At 40.2% G+C, this 21614-nt stretch overlaps 1 protein-coding gene across 4 annotated transcripts in view; it reads right to left on the bottom strand.

Annotated features, from left to right (window-relative positions):
• MAST4 (microtubule associated serine/threonine kinase family member 4) overlaps positions 1 to 21614 on the bottom strand; it is a 279747-nt gene that overhangs the window by 145333 nt on the left and 112800 nt on the right. The window lies entirely within an intron of this gene.

The following is a 21614-nucleotide window of genomic DNA, read 5'->3' as shown; positions in this document are numbered from 1 at the left end:
CTGAGAACAGTTAAATAGTCAAACTAGGTTTAACAATTACACAACTTTTTATCAGATTGACAAGATAGTCTGCTAGTCAAATGGAAACTCCAAAAGAAACATTTTACTGTTATTTTAGCGTATAAGAAAGACACAAGATCCATGAAGTTTTGTCCATCAGACACAAGCAAAATACATATACCACAAGTATATATAATTGCCTATTGTATAAATCACAGAAAAGCTGAGGCTGGAAGGCATCTCTGGAGATCCTCTGGTCCAACCTACTCACGGCAGAGGCAATTGCACCCCATCACTCCAAACTACATCCAGTCATGTTCTGAACATCATTTTGAACATTATGCAAATATGGACACCCACAATCTCTCCAGGCAATCAGTTCCAGTGTCCAATATCCCTATTTGTTTTATTTCTCACATGAACCTGAATTGTACATTAGTTAAGCACTATCTTTGCTATCATGCCCAGCAGAGTGAATCAACAACATTCAAATAAAAGGACAACTTGTCTGACCCAGAAGATACACAGTTAAGATGCATTTGAAGGGCATCATCCTTATTGAAAGACAAGGTTGCAGATGTGAATGGTTCAACTTATGTGGCTGGATGTATTTAGTAATTTAATTACATTATTTTATGTTTATTTACCATGAACTCACAAAAAGCTGTTTTAAAGTATGTAACAGGCACTTAGTTTTGATTCTATAAGTTATCAAAGGGAATAACTAAAAAATTTTCTTTCAAAAGTAAATAAACTATGCATATGCCTTCTGTGTATGTGCACGTGCATTTATTTCATACAGCAAAGAAAGTTATAGGTATTAACCAGAAAACACATATGAGAATACAATCAAATGAACAAAAATAGTTCAGCCAGGCACCTTAGATAAAAGACCATAAGGGAATGAATAATTATGTATTCTTTAGAGAGCTTTAAATGGTGTGCAGTAAATAAAGCCCAGGCTGCTAACAGAATGATAAGGACTAAAATATCAAGTAGCAGCTCAATTCCTGAGCACCGCCCATCCTGTTCACTGAATGAGGAAGAAAAAAATAGTGTGAAACAATGCAATTAGACATCGTAATGCAAAGGCACAGGAGAGCAGAATTAGGGGCCTTGGTAACCAATTCTGGTACTTCCTAGGAAGTTCCAGCAATTTGCATTTTAAAACAACATCTTTTAGCATAACATATGCTTACGTACAAAGGAACAGTTACACCTGCATACAATATTGCATTATGAAGCTGAGTAATTCCCCTCAATTCAAAATGTCACATTAATCATGAACAAAATGTTACTGCAAGTTAGAACTCACATACTTCCCTTTGTGTTTTTTTTTCTTTAATTTTACAATGTCATTGTGTTCTATTTCTAACATGTGACTTTACTTGAAATGGTGGGCACTGTTATACTGGAATAGACAATACTTGTGGGAGAGCTACCAAAGCGTAGGAGCAAGAATTATACATGAGTTTGAGTTGCAACGTGTACTTTAATTTTTTGTTTCATTTTATTCTGAGTGTTTTGGTTGTAGTTTATAACAGCAGCACAAATGAGAGACACTGGCCTCTGTAGACACCTGAGGTCACATTACTCTCTTGGCACACTCTCATGCATGCCATGCTGAAGCAGTACTTTTGATTATCAAATGAAGCTCCAAAAGACTAACGGCTCACTGATAAACATTAAAAACTGTCAAGACCACCCCTGTAACAGAAAAAATAAAGCAAAACCTTAAGTACATAATTCATACAGGACAATTTACAAAATACAGCATTTCTAAGGCTGGATTTTAAAACAATACATAAACATACATAATATATAAACAATATATATGATACATTAAAAAAAGTAGTACCAAAATAAAACTAATATCCTTCCTGGATAATATTTCTATCCTCATTTTTCTTATCTGTTATGTTAAAATGAAAGGTCACTTATCTCATGCTTCTCCAGCTGGAGTATCTCCAAGAAAAAAAAAAATTACCTAGAATGTAGTAAACTGAAACATGTTTTTCTCTCTCAGATCAGATTAAAGTATTACAGCTCCTACATGATTTTTTTGGTGTTACTTTGGACTCACCCACCCCAAAGACTTTTCCACAGCCTGAAGGAATTAATAGATTATTGGCTGTGTTACTACAGACTTCCTTCCTCCTGAGAAGGCTCACCAACATGATGCTAGCTTTGTCATAGTACCACAGCTCCATAACCGACTCGTGGAAAAGGCATAATTGTGCTCTACATGGAGCTTAGATCTAGCTTATAGCTTAGATTAGAGAAATAATTTATTTCCTAGGTATACAAAACCCTATTTGTACTAAAAAGCTAAAGAAAACACCTTTACCCTGCCTCTTCCAGCTGTTTTTATCACAGACACTTAAAACAGGGATGAATGATACCAAACCAAAAGTCATTCAGCTCTTCAGGTTTGAACGCTCCTTTTTAGATCTCAGTTAGACTCCAAATGACCTGTATCAATCTCAGTTTTCTGGCAGCTCCATGTTTCCTTTCTGAAAGCCTCAGCACAAGACCCAGAAGATCCATCTGCCCTAGTTCCACTGCTCAGCATCCAATGCATGCAGACTGCTGAAGGTAAAACTTAGAGTCAGGACCTTCAGATCACATACTTAGCAGGCAAGCACCTGATGCATTAAAAAGAGGAAAAGATGCCTTCACTACATCTCTGCACAGTTCTTAGTCACCAGTTCTTACCTAGAGAATACCACTGTGCTCTTTTGCCTTTGTCCTACATGGAATCCTCCTCTGGACAGTTCAAGTTGGGCTGGTTTTAGGGCTATTTCATTCCACTGCAATTACACAAAGCATGAACCAGAGACTCCTGCCCTTGAAGCCCTGTGTGTCTCAAGAACTGTTGTCACAAAATATAATCAACCTTGCCTCAAGTTTAAGAGATCTATGCAAGCCGCGCCAAATTGCTATGATGTAGCATTAAGAACTAGATATATTGAATGCAGCTGTCATTAATCAGTTCAAACTCTCTACTCTGTGCATTTTACTATCAATAACATGTTTTAACAAGAACAATGCTTTTTGATTATTGCAGTAATTATGATTCTTCCTCTGGTCTAATATACCTCTAAGTCACCTCAGTATGCACAAGTTCAGTATCTTCACCACACTGCATATATTCAACCTTACAAACAGATACACTGAACAAATAAAACACAGTCAACTTTATTCGGAATCAAGCCTTCACCCTACTAACTAGAAAATGGTTTAGTAAACAAAACTGTGTTAATAGATTTGAACAAAAGAGGTGACTTAGAAAACAGTAACTTCTTCATATTCCTTGTAAAGATTATCAGCAAGTTAAGATAATTTAAAATACTGAATTTTGTCATGTATGTTCAAGGAAGAAACAATGCCATTAACTTATTGATTGTTACTAGTTCAATTTTAAACAACCAATAAAAAGTTACAACATTCATAAACTACCAAAGACACAGCTAATATTGTTAGTACAAGGTTGATTTTACAATCACAGTAAATCTGCTTCATTTTCCAACAACTGCAGTCTTCAAATATTCAAGAAGTCTTTCAGAGTTTCGAGTTGCTCATAAAAGTAGTCTGGAAAAGTGCACCCTTTCAAAATGAATTTTGGTTATGCATTCTTCAGCTGGTGTGGTGTTAAATATAATAAGATTAATACGAGGATTTGTTTGGGTTTTTTTTAAAACACTGTTGCTCTACCCATCCATCATAAACTGTAAAATCTGACAGCATTTTGGTAACCTGTGTTAGATCTAAACAGCTAGAAATTGTAACATTATCACTGCATTAATAGCAGTAAGAAGGAAAAATCAGCAACGGCAAACAGTTCACCTTCTTATCATCATCAATGACAGCAAGACTTACTGCTTTGAGGAAAAAATTTGTATGATTTCTTCTTAAATAATTACTATGTTTTTGCTGAATATAAGCTGTGGGATGACAGCAGATCTTATATTTCGAAGTGAAAATAAGGAAAGAAAGCAGTACAAATAACAAAGTAAAGGACTGTTTCCACCTATCAGAGAAAGGTATTACACCATGCAAGAGCTTTTAAGAAGCTAATCTTAACCTTTTTATAAGATTAATGTATTAAGCTGTTGCACTAATCCATTCTAAGTACCTTCTAAGCAAGGCAGTGGCAGGTTATGCTTTTCTATTTTATGGCTTCCAACTTTGCCAGCATTTGGTTCTTTTGAATCACAGAGCAGTGACATCTGTGTGGAGACAGAGCAACCACAACAAATGACAAGTGTTAGTGTCTCACACCAAATGTGCATCTTCTGCTCTACGTTTGTTTCTCTGGCAAAGTTGTCTTTTGTTCCTATGACAACTTACAGTGTTTCTTGGTTCCAGGATTAGTAAACCTTTGCCTCCTAACTGGTATTTTATTAACATCAGGGTGGAATTTTAGGAGTGGCTATTGACCCTAAAAATTGCAGTTGAACACAGGATTAACCAGTTTTTAAAAAGATGCTAAAAATACATTGACGTCTTTCTTTGTCAGTCAGGGTATTTTCACTCGCATCTGATTTCTCTCAGAACAGGTGTAACTATAAAACCATTCTTCCTTTCAGATGACCTAAGTAAGTTTCTGTTTGCAACACCTCCTTCTCAGCAGTCTGAGTTCTAGTCTTGTCCAAGATGCAATTCTATATCCACTTTTCTCAGGACAACTGTACCAATATCTTCTTCACTGGTAATGTAAGTCAAGATCACTATCTTTCCTTTTCCACACTTGCTGCCAAGGAACCAGGCATTATCAATGCCTTACGGTAAAGTCTGATGTTCGACCTTTCAGGTGAAGGCTTACAGATTCTTTCCACTCATTCAGACACAGCCACCAGGTTTACATGGGGTTTTGCTTGTTTTTTGTGTACGCTCATCAATTAAATCACAGATCATCTCTTCATAAGCATTAACATGAACAAAAATTGCCACTTCTGCACTGGCAAGCTCTGGAAGGTAGTTAGCACCACCCAAGGAAGATTCCATTCATAGTTGCCCTATGACAGCAGAACACCCCTTGAGATAAAACACAATGCTTCTTAATTCTGCACATTCTTAAATGTGCATTTCAAAATTTAAAGGTGTTATTCTGCATGATAACTTATTCCCCTCACATCCCCGAACTTCAAGCTGCAAATTAGCAACACCACCACAGACTGTAATGGGAATATACCGCAGAAGTAAAGAGGCACTTAAGCTTCAACTTGGACAGAAAAAGCCACATTTTATCTAATTCAATATTGTGTGTTCTATGCAATTCATTTTTATCTCCTTAGTTAACTTTCCATGCTTTTGTTACAGGCACTGCTGACTGTATCCTTCAAAGGAGAAACATATCTTTGTGTCAGTTCTGTGTTCTGAGACGTGAAATAAAAGGGATGTCCAGGTGCTAGGCATTATCAATTTAAATGCAAATTAACTGGATAAAAAAATGCCAGACTGGCTATATATAAAAACCATATAATAAAAAGAAAGCAATCACTTTATCACATACAAGAGCAATTTAAATTATCTATTTTCCTACAGATGAACTGGATACAACATTAAAATTTATAACAGACTAGACTCAAGTACACAAACAGCAGTTAAACATGTTTTGCTTTTTGTGTAGTATTCTAGGAATTCTCCTATAGCATTAAAAACACTGATCCATATGAAAGATGAAATATTTCAAAACGATTCCATGAGTTAACAGTAAGGATTCTCCCGTGGAATACACTATAGTCTAAAGACTCTTCAATTGCGGGACTCATAATAACATCTAGTAGCAAAAGAACTTTGCTTACATTGTTGAACATTGTTTAGGGATACAACAACACTCCCAATTAAATTTTGAAATTGTAACAGAAAACAAAGAAAAATAATTACACCAGGCTTTTTTACAGAAGACAAAGAACTACAACAGTTTCTTCAGAGAAAGTAGCAAGAACCTGAAAAGAGAGTCAGACACTTCAAGTCGGTTTGAGTATCATCTTTAAATTCTGGAAAAAGAAGAAAAAACCAAACTGACATGTCCAGGGGGGAAAAAAAATAAGTAAATCAAAAGTGCTACAAACATACCATTTATGGAAATGATGTTCATCAACATAGAAAATGAGGTTTACCTAGTTTGTCCCAATGCAGTTCATAATACTCAATGCTTCAGGGATATACCAAATCATCACAAAAAACACCCTACTAAACTGTACCAGTAACCTACTACCCAAATGAGAAGCAGATTGCAGTTAAGAATTATTCAAGCTACACTTCACAAAATTATGTCTGCTAGATCTCATGTTCTCCACAAAAAGCAGCAGTGGCAGAACATATCAATGTCACTACCTTCAGGCAATAATGCAGCTCATCTTATTTGAGAGTAGCTACTGTAATTAGTAAAAGGTGAAAACCCCTTTCAATGAGAAACACAAGCCTTTCTGAAAAGAGAGCAATTTGACTGTTGCCAACATTAACGCTGTAAATCTATGCATTCATTCTCTAGTGGTGTGATCTTTCCTTATTCCAGATAATTCACAGGAAAACATAGTAGAAAAATATTACTTGATATTTTTGCTCACTATGTTGCACTCTTAGCTCCATTAAAAAAAAATAACCATGATTCTTTAAGAAAAAAGTGTGAAAACTCTGAATGAATTCTCCATCTCCACATACACAAAATCATTTCAGCTAACAAAGTGTTAGAAAATCTATGCTTCATTCTGACCTCCTGTCCTACAGTTTATTTCACCCCTTGGCAAAGTACATCATCACATGACTAATGGAGGAAATGCCTGGACTGCAAAGTGCTTGAAACACCAACACTCAACAGATTCCAGCTGCACAGTTCGCATGAATATTCCCATCATTAGAGTTTAAAAGTGTTATCATATATTAAGGGAAAAGGAGATGAAAATGAAAAAAAAGGTCACATAAGACATAAATGCCAGCTACTGGTACAAGTGTTCACCTGAATAAATACGAACAATTATACAGTTAACCAGAACTGGAAAATCCTAAATCCATGGTTTAACTAAAGCCAGTGATTTCTCTAAATTCTGTTTGAATCTGTAGGTTCTTTCATCAGACAGAAAGCAGTGCTTTTTATATGGGCATACCTACAAAGGATTTTGCCTACTCTTAGAAAGCTAAAGAAAAAAACACGACCATAGCACACAGTGGCCAGGATCAACATTTCTTGACAACGTAGTTGCTAAAGACCATTATGCCCATAAGAATCTTCCCCCAGATTAAGAATAAGAATTCCTTTCCTCAGATGTAAAGCATGTTTTGTATCACACAATTCAGAAGCTGCTGCTGAATTTTGTTTAAATCAGTAACTAGAAGATAAAATGATTAAGCTTGCCTTCAGCATGAGACACTTGCCTACGGTCAGGCTTTGATTTCAATAGTTTTTGTTACTCATTTTGCACAGAATAGAAGGGGCAAAAATAGTCAAAATACATTTGTTCTTTCTTCCAGGACTGATTAGCATTAGCAAAATACAGGCCTTGGTTTACCTTAACATGCTCACAATCATCAGCTGGAGGAGACCAAGCCAGAAAGGAAAAGTCCACTGGAATGAAGTTTTCAACTCAGCCAAACTGAGTTACGAAGTCTGGTCAAAGCACTACTCACACCCATAGAGCTGAGCTCCACAGCTGCTCTTCCCACATATGGGAAATACTTGGGGAAAGCCAAAAACAAAGGGCCAAAGAATGCACTTTTTCACCCAGAAAAATCATATGGAACAGCAATGACAAAACATCACATTTTCACTTTCAAAAGATATCTCTGTTGCAGAAAATGGATACTTTATATTTGCTCTGTTTATGACACCAGATCTTCTGCCCCTTATGCAATTAAAAGTCTCAAGATTAGAGATTTTGCTTAATGTTGACATTTTAGTCTGTTTTTATCAATTCACATTTGACGTGTTCAGATGATCCCACACAATTTATTAGTAATATAATCCATTGATGTCAAAGAAAGTTTCAAGTTCTCAAACAAGGGTTACATTAGAAAAAATGAGACTGTCTGGAGACCACCTAGGTAAATATTAATCCCATTTCTGAAAATTGCTTAGTCAAAATGCACACTTTGTTCTTTCGTTTAAAAACTCTAGTCACACGTTTCTCCCAACATCTGATTTTTCATCTTGTTCAATTTTCATCTGAAGCCTGGTTTCTTATACAGCTTTAAATGCCCTGAAAAATTTGAAGATCCCTTAAACCAGATTAATCTAAACATAGGTGTTCACGAGCCTTTTCTACATGTCCTGCCCATTCGCCACACTTGTTTGCTGCTGAACTGCAGAAGGCTATTGTGACTATTCTTCTTCATATATGGTAGGCAAGAGGACACCACCAGCATAAACTGTTTCACAAATATTCAATTACTAGTCAACACACACTCCAAAGCAAAAAAATTGATTTCAACCTCTCCAAAGATAATACAACAAAAATCCCATGATCCATATTGATATTACACTGCTCTCCCTGCTGACATTAACCAGGTTCTCTGATTAGCTGCAATCTCAATTTTGAGTATCCACCACAGGAAGACAGGAAAAAATGTAATTTGGGAATTTCAATGCTCTTTTTATATATTTCTTTCCTTATCAGAAAGGGAACATAACACAAACCTGATCAGTTTGCTGTTTTTATTTTTATCTGAAAGCATCAAAAATGCGTGCAACAACACACATACCTACTGTATCAATCTCAGGTCTAAAATTTCTGTTGCAGAGAGGAAGCCAATGTCTAGCAGCAACTACCTTGAAGCAAAACCCCCGTTTCCTTATTAGGAAACTGACAACTTCACTGGAATAATCATTGATAAAAGAATACAAATTACTAGACCAGTGCTGAACCACTGTGTGTGTCATGGGGTGGCTTTACCTTTAAGGTGGTTTTGAGAGCTAAGGAAGTTGAAGCTGCTGGTGACTGATGGGAGTCATTCCTCCTGACCAATTATTGGTCATTTCTAAGAATTGACAGCAGTTTTGACCATTGAAAAGTGAGATCAACCTGTGAACACCACCTTAAGACCTAAGCCTGAGAATTTCTTTGTCTCTTTGTTTCCTGGCTGTGAAAGGTAACTGAGCTCCGGCCTCCCGTTCCCTGCCCAGCCCATGCGGCCCAGGCAGGGGCTGGGCTGGGCCCAGCGGCTCCCGGCCGGGAGATGGGGCCTGCGGGGCTTGCCCCGGGCTCTGGCTGGGCCAGGCCGGTCCCTGGCTCGGCTGCAGGTTTTTTTGCCATGACTGAATTCACCAGAGACTGCCGAGTAAAGAAAGGGAAAAAAGCTCTTGACCTGCGGCGTGCTGAGACAGGGACCACACTCTCCAGAGCAGCCATGAAGAATCTTCCATCACAGACAACTCCAGCTCCTGCTCCGGCAGAGATCACAGAACCATCTACAAAGCCTGGGCAAGATTTTAACCTTTTCATTACCCAGATGAGACTTGCAGATTAATCCTTTTATCCAGAGAGAGAAAAAGAGAGTAATCAACATGTAAGAAGACTTTATAAACTTATCAGAGACAGTAAAGAAAAGAAGCTTCAGAAAAGGTAGAGAATAAGGAGATGCTTTATAAGCTGAAATATTTTTCGGTTAAAGCTATGGAGATGGACAATAGGGTCTTTAAAAAAAAACTCCTTTAATTCATGACAGAGTATATTGGGAGGAATGGAATGTTCAAAGTTTGGATTTTGAGCAAAAGAGAGAGTAATTGTAATACACTGAGGTGCTGGAACAGAGTGAGATAAAGTAATAGTTGAAGATTTGAGGCCTTGAGGGCAATGAGAAAACTGTTTCCAGGGAAGCTCACAGAGACAGATGAAGAGGACTTTTGCCTTTGAATAACTCATCCTTAAAATGACATCCCTAGACTCATTGACCCATACACACCTCAGAGTGATGTGAAATGGGCGGAGTGAACTCTGATGACAGGATTTCCAGGCAGCTGGCATCAATAGAAATAGCTAACAGCTGGGAAATAGAAAACTATAACAGAAATAGTTTTCTTGTGAGAAACTCCACAGACTAGGAGAAAAAGACTTCTGTTTCTCTACAAAGACTGAAGAAAAGACTGTAGCAGGAATTGAGACTGTTTTAACCACCAAAGTTCTAAGTTTTTTTTGTCTCTATGTCGTCACGTGTACAAAGGAATAGTCAGATAGTGCGGGATAAAAGAGTATTCTGGAAGTTTATTCTGGTGTTTTTATTCTTGTAGTTTTGTTAATAAACTTTCTTTATTCCTTTTAAATTTTAAGCCTGTTTTGCTCTTGTTCTAATCCATATCTCACAGCAAGAAATAAGTAATTTTTTTAGTTACTGCTTTAAAACCACAACAGTAAGAATTTCTGAACCCTTGACATAAAGCACTGTTTCACCCTAGACACAGTATTCAGCTAAAAAAACACAATGGACAGACAATCTTTCTTCCATAAAAAAGCACAAACACGTAACTGTGATAAATCTTTTCCCACAATTTATATCATTACTTGGTCCCTTTGTATGTGCTAGCAATAAAGTCAGGTATATTTTATAGTTTTTATTTGGACTACTAACACTCTAGATCAAATGAGATTAGGACCCCGATAGTCTTTTTGGTTTATTGCCATTTTATAGACAGTTTCATTCCCCTCCTTGACCAATATGGCAAAATGATTGTTTCAAGTGAAACTACAGTAAATCACATCAGCAACTGTATTAAATTTTGCAAACATTAGATTTCTTAAATTTCCTTTTACCTTTGACTGATAATCCTATTTACACCAGCTTAATAAGGTCTAACAAGATCAGTGAAGGTTACTCGCATTTGTATCCCTGTCTAATATGTTTGTCTGCAAGTTTCTGTCATGAAATATCTGCTAATTAATGGGAAGAACTTTCCAAAGGCACAGATTTCTTGTGTGATTAGTCCAAAAGACCCTCACAAAATAAAAAGATAAAAGAAAAATAGATGATACACCTTCAGATTCCTATCTATTCAACATGAAGCAAAAGTAAAAGAAAGCCAACAATAATTTTTTCTCTACACTTCCTAGATGGTTTTAAACCAGGAGACAAGCCAGTCCTAAATTAAGTCTGCAAGAGGGAACAGTATATAAAATTCCTCACAGTTGATATGCAGATTTATATGATTAAACTGGCAGGCTAATGTGTCAGCTTTCACCTTTCCTGCACTCACACCACCATAATATTTGAGTCAGGGAAAGCACCAGTGTATCTTCCATTCTAATTTCATTAGTGAAAACAACAGAATCACAGAATAGTTAGGGTTGATGACCTCTGGAGATCATTTGGCCCAACCTCCCTGTTAAGGCAGTCACTGAGAGCAGGTTACACACAGGAATATGTCCAGTTGAGTTTTTAATGTCTTCCGAGAGGGAGATTCCAGGACCTCCATGGGCAGCCTGTTTCACTGTTCTCCTGTCCTCAACATAAAGAAGTCCTGCCTCATGTTGAGGTGAAACTGCTTGTGTCATTGCTCCTTGTTTATCCTGTAACTGAGCATTAGTGAAAAGAGTCTGGCACCATTCTCTTGGCACCCGCCTTTTTATACACATTGATTAGATTCCCTCTCAATCTTCTCTTGACTAAACAGGCCCAGCTCTCTCAGTCTCTCCTTGTAAGAGAGATGCTCCAAACCCCTCATGATCTTTGTGACCCTTTGCTGGAGCTGCTCCAGGAGCTCCTTGTATCTCTGGTACCGAGGATCCCACACCTGCACACAACACTCCAGGTGTGGCCTCACTGGGGCTCAGTAGAGGGAGAGGTCAGCTCCCTTGACCTGCTGGCCACACTCTTCCCAATGCAGCCCAGGATCCCACTGGGTCTCCTGGCCACAAGGACACACTGCTGGCTCATTGTCACCTGGTGATCCACCAAGACTCCCAGGTCCTTCTCCACAGAGCTGCTCTTTAGTGGGGCAGCCCCAGCCTGTGCTGGTACTTGGGGTTATTCCTCCCCAGGTGCAGGACCCTGCACTTGCCCTTGTTGAACCTCATTAGGGTTCTCTCTGTCCAACTCTCCTGCCTACCAAGGTCCAGCCAGAAGGCAGCAGAGCCTTCAGGTGTATCAGCCACTTCCCCAGTTTGTATTGTCAGCAAACCTGCTGAGGGTACCTTGGATCCCTTCATCCAGGCCAGTCATAAAAAGCTGAGTGAGACTGGACCCAGTATTGATCCCTGAGGAACACCACTGACTACAGGTCTCTAGCTGGATTCTGCTGACCCTCTGAGCCCTGGATCATGACCCTCTGAGCTCTGCCATCAGCCAGCCCTTGGTCCACCCCATTGCCCATTATCTAAACCACGTTTCCTGTGCTTACCTAAAACAAGTAGGTAAAATAAGTAAATGCATAGTGATGTACCTCAGTGTCCAGGAAGCTTTATCAGATGACCTGGAATGTGATCACACAGCACATACAGGCCATCCAAGGGATCAGGCTTAGCCAGCATTTATTTAGGAAAGGTAGCTCCTGCATGATCAACCTGATCTCCTCTTATGATCAAGTGACCGGCCCATGGAAAGTCTGTGGATGTAGTCTCCCTTCAGCAAAGCCTTCAGAGCCTAATGTCTCCCAAACCATTCTCCTTTAGAAGCTGTCAGTCCACACCTTGGACAATTGCACTCTTCACTGGGTTAAAATCCAGCTGGGTGACTGGGCCCAGAGTGGTGTTGAATGGTGTAATATCTCAGGGGTCAGAAATAATGCTTCATTCAGAGAGTCACAGGGAATGAGAAGATGGTTGTGGAACAGGTCTTGGCTTACCCCTGAAACAGGCCTCACAACCTCAAAAGAAGGATCCTAAACAAAGGACCACCTGGGCTTTTATACCCTGTGCAAGTCTGGGGCCTTTCTGCTGAGTCATCAGGTCCTGCTGTTTCTGTTGTCACCTGGCTGGTGCCACAGCGCTTCATGCACTTTGAAGCGCAAAGGATCGGTGCCAGTTCACAGCCACCCGGACTCAGGCTCCCGTGAACTCAAGCTCAATCAGCAGCTGTACACAGAGACAACAGGGTAAAACACAATTTGGGGGTGGGAGGGGGGCATACTGTGACCTTTGACTCATTGATCAAGAAAACCACTAACCCAAAAGAAGAGCAAGACTGAGCATGCAGACTAACCACCATGACAAGCAAGAGAATCATTCAACCAACAGAACGTAGAATACTAATTAATATGAGAACTAGGCAATTTGTAGCCAATGTGCCTCTGTTTGCCCAAGTGGATAAATGGTGTAGTTTCAAGAATGGGTGTTAGCTGTGCAGATTTACCACACAGCACTCATCTAAGCACAAATATGATAGAAAAAAGTACCTCAGCTCAGTGTGTGAGACTGGTCTACTGCACATCAGCTGACAACAATTTTAGGGGACACTGGTGCCAAAACCAAACAGCAGACAGTCACTAGCAAGGTTCTCAAAGGCTCAGTAGGGACCCCAATGCTGTTATAATCTTTACCAATGATTTGGATGAGAAGACCAAGTGTACCCTCAGTAAGTTCATGGATAAGACTAAGTTAAGTGGGAGTGCAAATCTGCAGGAGGGCAGGAAGGCTCTGCAGAGGGATCTGGACAGGCTGGATCATGGGCTGAGGCCAATGGTGTGAGGTTCAACAAGGCCCAGTGCTGGCTCCTGCCCTTGGGTCACAACAACCCCAGGCAGCGCCACAGGCTGGGGCAGAGTGGCTGGGAAGGACCTGGGGGTGCTGGTGGCAGCAGCTGAACATGAGCCAGGCTGTGCCCAGGTGGCCAAGAAGGCCAATGGCATCCTGGCCTGGCTCAGCAATGGTGTGGCCAGCAGGAGCAGGGCAGGGATTGTCCTGGGCACTGGTGAGGCTGCATCTTGAATCCTGTGCTGTTCTGAACCCCTCAGTTCAAGAAAGATATTGAGGTACTGGAAGTACCAGGTACCCAGGGAAGAGCAACAAAGCTAGTGAAGAGTCTAGAGAGTGGGTCTTGTGAGGAGCAGCTGAGGGAGGTGGGATTGTTTATCCTGAGGAAGAGTTGGCTCAGGGGTGACTTTATCACTCTCCACAATTGCCTGACAATGGGTGTAGCCAAGTGGGGGTCAGCCTCATCTCCCAGGCAACAAGAGACAGGATGAGAGGAAATAGCATCAAGCTGCACCAGAGGAGGGTCAAGTTGGACATCAGAAAGAAATGGCTGTTAAGCACTGCAATTGGCTGCCCAGGGAGGCAGTGGAATCACCATCCCTAGAAGTGTTCAAGAAATGACTGGACATAGAAATAGCTGGCCAGCAGGTGGTGGTCAGTCAAAGATCTGCACTAACAACCTTCAAGGTCTTTCCTAAACTACGTGATTCTGTGAATAACATAGTTCTCTGGGGGAAAAAAAACCACACCGATCTTTTTGAAGACACAAACCTCATCTCAGTATGGCTGAAATACTTCCCAAGACTGGTGTGACCCAACACTTCCCTCACTCCAGTTCTAGGCAGACATTTCAAAATCTAGCTTACAATCTGATCCGGTTTTTTGTGTGTCTGTAGTATGCATTCCGTATCTAAATGGTGTGGAATTAAGCATTAAACATGCTGCTTAATTTAACCATATTTTAAGAATAACTTTACAGTTTTGTAATATTTTTTTCATACATACTAGCATTTATTTTAGCCAAACTATTTATAATACTGTTTCCACCACATCTATTTTTAATCAACTGGGAAGCATGGAAGCAGCTCTGAGATGGAGATCACACATCTGAAGTAACAGCTGAAAATATCTAATTATAACTTGGTAATGCCTTGTATAGAACTGAAGTTTTGCTAAGGAGAAAAGGGAGTACTGTGGATTTTTTTTCCCAGATTTGGGGTAGAATGTCACAAAATTTATCTAGTACAATGAGTATTACACTACTGACAGACTTGACTTGGTCAGAAGAATAATTTTATAAGGAAGAAAATCTTAAATTGCCAGGCAGGATCCATCCATATTATTTGACTGTAACGTATCTTCTGTTTCTATTTATACATCTGCCAGACTCCCTAACCTTTGGTAAACATAACTTTCTAGCGATCAATCTGCAATCAAATCAACCTTCTGTCAGCTGCTGCCACAGAGCAGTGCTAGGGAATAGTGCTTCGTACTCTGCACTCCCCTGCCTTCTAAATGATTCCTTTTTTATATGAGCAGATCCTGTGATTAATACATTATACATTACACAAATATCCTGCTTGTACAGTAACACTCTCTTATTTGAGTCAATTTTATGGTAAAAAGCAGTAAAATTTTAGGAGTGTAGGTTTAAAACATACTTAAGGTGGAGCCTTATAGATATAAATATATAAAGATATAAAATATATAAAGATACAAAATAGCAGCTGATCCATCTAGCCATTTCTTATCAACAGCCATATATAAATCATTATTTTTAATGTGACCTCTCAACTATTTAAGACCTGCAGTCTAGGTTTAACAGGTAGAGAGAGACATGGCTCTCAAGAGCAAACTACTTCTTTACTATTACAAATTATGAGTCACTAAGATGGAGAAAACAGTTGCAGAAAAATTTTATCACCTGAAAAAGTACAGTAAATTACTAGCTTAAATTCAAAAATTACTTTATAAGCAAGCAAGTATCAGATTTTAAAAAAACTTCAGCAGAAATTGTTCAGTACGAGTTGAGGGAAGACTACTTTGCTCTGTAATTAATTGATAGGGTACTCACACCAGAATGTGTGTAAAAGCAAACAAACTATCTGTGTTGAAATGTCTTCTCTCTTCACAATCATTTTGGAACTTATTTAATTCATTCTTCTACAGTGCTTTTTTCCAAGCTAACAAAATTCTAAGTAACTTTCGTAACTGTTACAGACAGATGTTCCTAATTTATACCTGCAGCCAAATCTGAATATAGCTTTATTTATGCACTGAAACACAAAAAGAGTTTGCAAATTGTCTGAATGCTTTCCCTTGTAACACGGAATTTTTCTCAATTCTGTGCCCCCATATCAAACTGTTTTTTATTCAACTCTTAACTTTCACAGCTTTATAAATGCATGTTTTATTTTGTCTTTCAGATCATTATTACTGGAGTAATTTCTTCAACTTTGTCTATGTCCACATTTGTTACCCACTAAAAAGCTCCAGTGAACAAATTAACCAGCAACCCTTTATATAAAGCTTCTGTTTCAAGGCATCACCAGCTAATGTAAATAAATTAATGCAATGTAATACAGCAAAAGCTGTTTAGAGATAACATCTATATTGCTTCCATGTATATATGAGAACCAGTCCTGCTTTGTAGGTCAAGCAGACAAGTCAGAATCCCCAGTGTCTCAGCATCTTTTATACTTCATATTTTTTTAATGGTGTGACTACATCAGTAGACAAGGGCAGGTTTACAGGCATCATTTATCTGCACTTCTCTAAGGCCCCCAACACAGTTCCCTACAACATCCATCTCTCTAAAAAGGAGACAGGTGGATTTAATGAGAGCAGTGGGTGGACTCTAATGTGGATATGGAATTGGCTGGAACAGTTGCATGCTGCAAAGTGCAGTGATCAATGGCTCAGAATCCCAATGGACAATGACAAGCCATGTCCCTCACAGGTCCTTAAGCTTTATTTAATATCGGCCCTAATGACAACAGACAAAAGAATCAAATGAACCCTCAGCTAATTTGTAGATGACCCCACACCTGGAGAACAGGAAGACATCAAGACAGACCTGTACAGGCTGGAGAAGTGGGCCCATGGGAATGTCATGAGTTTTAATAAGACCAAATGCAAGGTCCTGCACCAGACTTGGGGCAACACCCAGTATGAAACTTCAGAATGAATACACTGAGAGCAGCCCTGCTGAAAAGGGCTTGGGGGTGCTGGTGGGTGAGAGGCTGGACATGACCCAGCCAGAGCCAAACGTGTCCTGGACTGCATCCAGCGCAGCGTGGGCAGCAGGGCCAGGGAGGGGATTCTGCCCCTCTGCTCTGCTCTGCTGAGACCCCATCTGGAATACTGGGTTCTGTTCTGAAGTCCCCAGCACAGTAAGGATATTGATGTGTTGAAGTGAGTCCAGAGGAAGCCATCAAAGTTATGAGAAGGATGGAGCCCATCTCCTATGAAAAAAAAGGCTGAGAGAATTGGGATTGTTCAGCCTCGAGAACAGAAGATTTCAGGGTGACCTAACTCTGATGTGTCACCTGTGTGACTCCTAAGTCACCCAGTATCTGAAGGGAGTCTAAGAAAGATGAAGATAGCTTTTTACAACAGCATGTAGTGAGAGGACAAAGGGTACTGGCTTCAAACTGAAAGAGGGCAGGTTTAGACTGGATATCAGGAAAACAGCTTTTCCTGTGAGGTTGGTGAGGCACTGGAACAGGCTGTCTAGAGAACCTGTAGATGTCCCATCCCTGGACATGTTCAAGGCCAAGCTGAATGGAGCTCTGGTCTAGCAGAAGACGTGCTTGCCTATGGCAGGACGATTGGAACTAGCAATCTTAAGGTCCCTTCCAATCCAAGCCATTCTATGACTATATGACTGATTGAAGTTTAGCTTTCCCTGATTTGCATCAGATCAAACAGAAGCTCATAGCTGGCCAAGTTCACAGCACCATATCCTAACAAGTCTACTCTCTTTTGACAAGACAGGCCAAAGTCCTCTCCCCTCAGGAAACTCACTAAGTCAATACAACATGTCCCTTTCTGCTCTGGGTCACCAAATCACTGACCCAGAAATGCACTTCATCAGGGTCCTGGACAGGAAGACACAAGTGAATCATTGCAGTCAGCTGATCACCAATGAAAGCTCTTCTGGACAATTTGTACTTCAGTGTCCTCTGACTCACTCAGCACTGCTGCTGCTCTCATGAGACATAGTGCCTTACTTCCAAGTCTCTCAAATACAACCATTCTCCCATAACCATGAGGTTATGAGGCTGATGCAGGAAACTCAGGACATGCAGAATTAAAGCTAGAACAAAGCCCAGCAGAATGTAGGCACAAAACGAGTATTCCTTTATAAGTTTGTGATGGTCTTGCCTCACACCCAAATAGCATCTCTGATACAGGCAACAGTCCCTGCAAGCTGTGAAACCTGAGCTTCCATTACATCCTGACACCTGGGCAAACAGCTGCTGCACAGGAAGACAAAAGGAATAAAAGGGATCCCACCAGTCTTTACATTGCCAAGATACAAAACAACATTTTCAAAGTAACAAGTTTGTTTGGTTTGGATTTTTGTTTGGCTTTTTGTGGCTTTGAATTTTTGGAGTTTTGTGTGTGTTTTTTTAAACTAGGAAGAGCTGAATTAACAAGCTTAAAGAAAAACATGTGAGACTTGTTGATGGCAATTTGCCATCTATGGTCTAAAAGCAGGCAAAATAGTCCTTGTTTTGTCATAACAAGACCAGGAGGCTTCTGTGCACCTGTACCAAGAGGAGTAACTGGCAGCTCTTTCTGAGGCAATAAATGACTGAGACAAAATAAGCAGCTGGACAAGCTCTGCCAGACTTGCCTTTCCACAGCTTCCTACTCTGAAACTATCTGCATAACTGACTCTCAACCATATTCCTAGTCTTGATCAGGAGAACAGCCTCGCTTCACACAGCCCAAGAATGAATGATCAATGATCTGTAGGCTGAAGTGGTAGAGGAGGCTGCCAAAAGGCACTGCAGCAGATGTGTCTGCAGAGAGACAAGGAATGTGCAGCTTAAGTCATTGGTAGGACTGGGAGATACGCTGCACTGCTGTTGCCTTTTGAAATTACTGGAGTTCAACTTTCCCAGCCTAGTTATAACTTCATGACACAAAGTTGTGGGCTTTCTTCACCAGCTGCTTTGCAAATGGATTCCTTCAAGCAGAGTGCTTGCTGGTCAGATTGTCACAGCAAGTACTGGTGACATCATGCCATCATGCCACACAACAGGAAAGATGGATTCTGATGACTCCTACTGACTTGCAGCTGACTGCAGGGGACTCACAGAAAACAACAGTTCTTCAAGTGCAAGCTTGAATACAAAGCAAAGACACAGTCTGTCTCTCAGAAGCTCTGTGCTAACAGCACTTCCTTACCTTAATTTCAAAGTCACCTGAATAGTAAATACTGAGGATTTCACACTGCCTGGAGGATGTCCTTGGAACACAGATGAGCCTTTGAAGAACACAGTGTTTCCCCCATTTGTTAAACAGTGCATTGTGACATACTTCTCCCCAGCCAAATCTACTCAGGGCTTATCCTCCAACCAGCACACAATCAGCAGCAATTTCTGCTTTAGGACAGATATGTCTTCCTTCCTTTTCTTGGTAGTCTCAGCCAATAGAGTAACAACCCAGTACAGCCCAAACAGTCCTGATAAAGGGTGCTGAAAACCACCTTCTTACACTTCTCATGTCCACTTCCAGGGCATGTCCCATGCAGAGCAGCAAACTATGCTACCTTGTCCTATATAATGACCATCCACTATCCTTTCTTTCTGGTGAGCTGCCAAGGCCAAATCCAGGTTCTACATTTCATCAGCTGGGGCAACCTGAGTGGGGTCTGACCACAGTTAACATGACTTCCAGACTTGAAACACAGAGAAGTATTAGACACAAGTTGTGTCTGTCACAAGAGGTTTAGACTGAGTATTGGGAGCAATTGCCCCACTTAAAGGGTGGTGAGGCAGTGGAACCAGGTTCGCGGGGAAGTGGTAGAATCACCATCCCTGGAAGTGTTCAAAGGACACACAGATACAGCACTTGGGGACATGGTTTAATGGTGAATATGGTGCTGGGTTAACTACTGGACTTGATTATCTCTGAGGCCTTTTCCAGCTTTGAAAATTCTACGATTCTGTGAGCCCAAAGCACATCATCCAAGTCCCTGAATGTGGCCCATGCACAAAAGAAAAAGCATGCAGGAAGAAAAAGGAAATGAACAGAAATTAATACTTCAGATTACCTCAGCCAAACCAGGGATGTACAGCTCTTTCAGCTGTTGATTTCAAGAACAGCAAGGGTGGTAGGTGGGAGAGAAAAGGTACATATACCTAGGACATAAAACATGGCATCTATTCTTCACTGAGAAATGTGTACCAGAGAAGAGAAGGCATGGCTGTCAGTACAGACGGGTACAGGTGCCTGTTAGTTTAATAAGCTTGCCATGTCTAAGTACTGCCCACTCAGCTAGATGTTGACAAAGAACAGGACTCACAGGACTACTGTTTCAGATTTTCACCAGTCTCTTGCCTGGACAATGAGGGAGAAGATTATGTGAAGTGCACATCCCGGAGAACTATGAACTTGAAGTTTTTCTCTTCTTTCCCACTGACATTGGAGAAGTGCTTCTTATTTGCCTTCTCTCTTCTCTCTCTCCACCCCTCCCTCCTCTTTTCTCGTTCCTCTTCCTTCTCTCTCCAGACTCATTTCAATCAAAAACAAAACATTAAACCAGAGCAACGTTCTTACTATGTGCTAAAAAGTCTTTTCTAAGCAGATGGTCATGCTGAAACTGCTGGCAGACATTGCAGGGAGGAGTGGTGGAGCTGATGTGGTCTGTGCTAACAACCCTCCTCGGGATGCTAGGCTGGTGACCAGCAGAGCTGAGCTGCTGAGCTGCTGACCTGCTCCCAGTGCATCAGGATGTTCTCCCACCCAGCAGCAAAGAAACTAAAAGACAGTAGATTAGGACTCTAGAAACACCAGTCAGGACCCTTTCTGGTCCTTCTGTCCCAAACTAAACAGAAGAGCAAATACTAAGGTTACTCTGCAGCTACCACATTGTGGTTTTGACAACACACCTACCTTTGATAAAGAATATCCAGACCCACAGTAAGGCAGTGGGGCATGGCACAAAAATCCAGGAAAGCTAGGTGAAAGGAAAGAGCAAAACCTAGCACACTTATGTCCACAGAACTGCACTTCAATAGACATTTTTCCTTTACACATTGAGGCTTTGCACATTGCAGAAATTACTTGGAATGATTCTAGTAAACGCACACAGAAAGTGGCATGTCAAGAGAACAAGCTGACATATGTGTGCACATATATATTTGTGTGTGTGTGTGTGTGTGTTTGACTTACTTTTGCTTCTTTAAACCCCAAAATGCCCTTACCCAGAACCCCCTAAAGGATATCTTAGTATTGACAATGTTGCCACATGCTGAAAGAAATGGTAAAAGTCAACCTTAATGTAATGAATTAACACATATAGAAACAGAAAGAATCAATCTGACAACAGTATTTGGAATCCTAATTAGAATGTAAGACAAAATATAAAACCAGGGATTTTCTTTCACTACCAGGACTGCTATCACAGACCTACTTCAACCTGTAGAAAAAGCTGTATGTAAATATGCAATCAATTCTGCAATATCTCAAATAAAGTGAAAAATGGGATTTCCAAGCAGTGGTAGTAATGGATACAGTTTCATATTTTCTGGAGTCTCACAAAAAAATAGCACAAAATAAATACAGGTGAACACTGATGCTCTAAAATACACACTATAGTATATGTTATTAAAAGTTCCATAGTAACAACTCCCTCACTGAACCTATCAAGTTTTCTGAGTACATTCCTAAAAAGGTGGAACAGCCGTATGAACTAGCAAGTACTGATATTGTATCAGCTCGTATCATCTTTGATGCCAGCCTATTGTTTTACACTGA

The sequence above is a fragment of the Parus major genome, chromosome Z, assembly GCF_001522545.3.
Source record: "Parus major isolate Abel chromosome Z, Parus_major1.1, whole genome shotgun sequence".
NCBI lineage: Eukaryota > Metazoa > Chordata > Aves > Passeriformes > Paridae > Parus > Parus major.
Note: the sequence above shows the minus strand (reverse complement) of the source record. Positions and strands in the feature narration are given on the sequence as shown.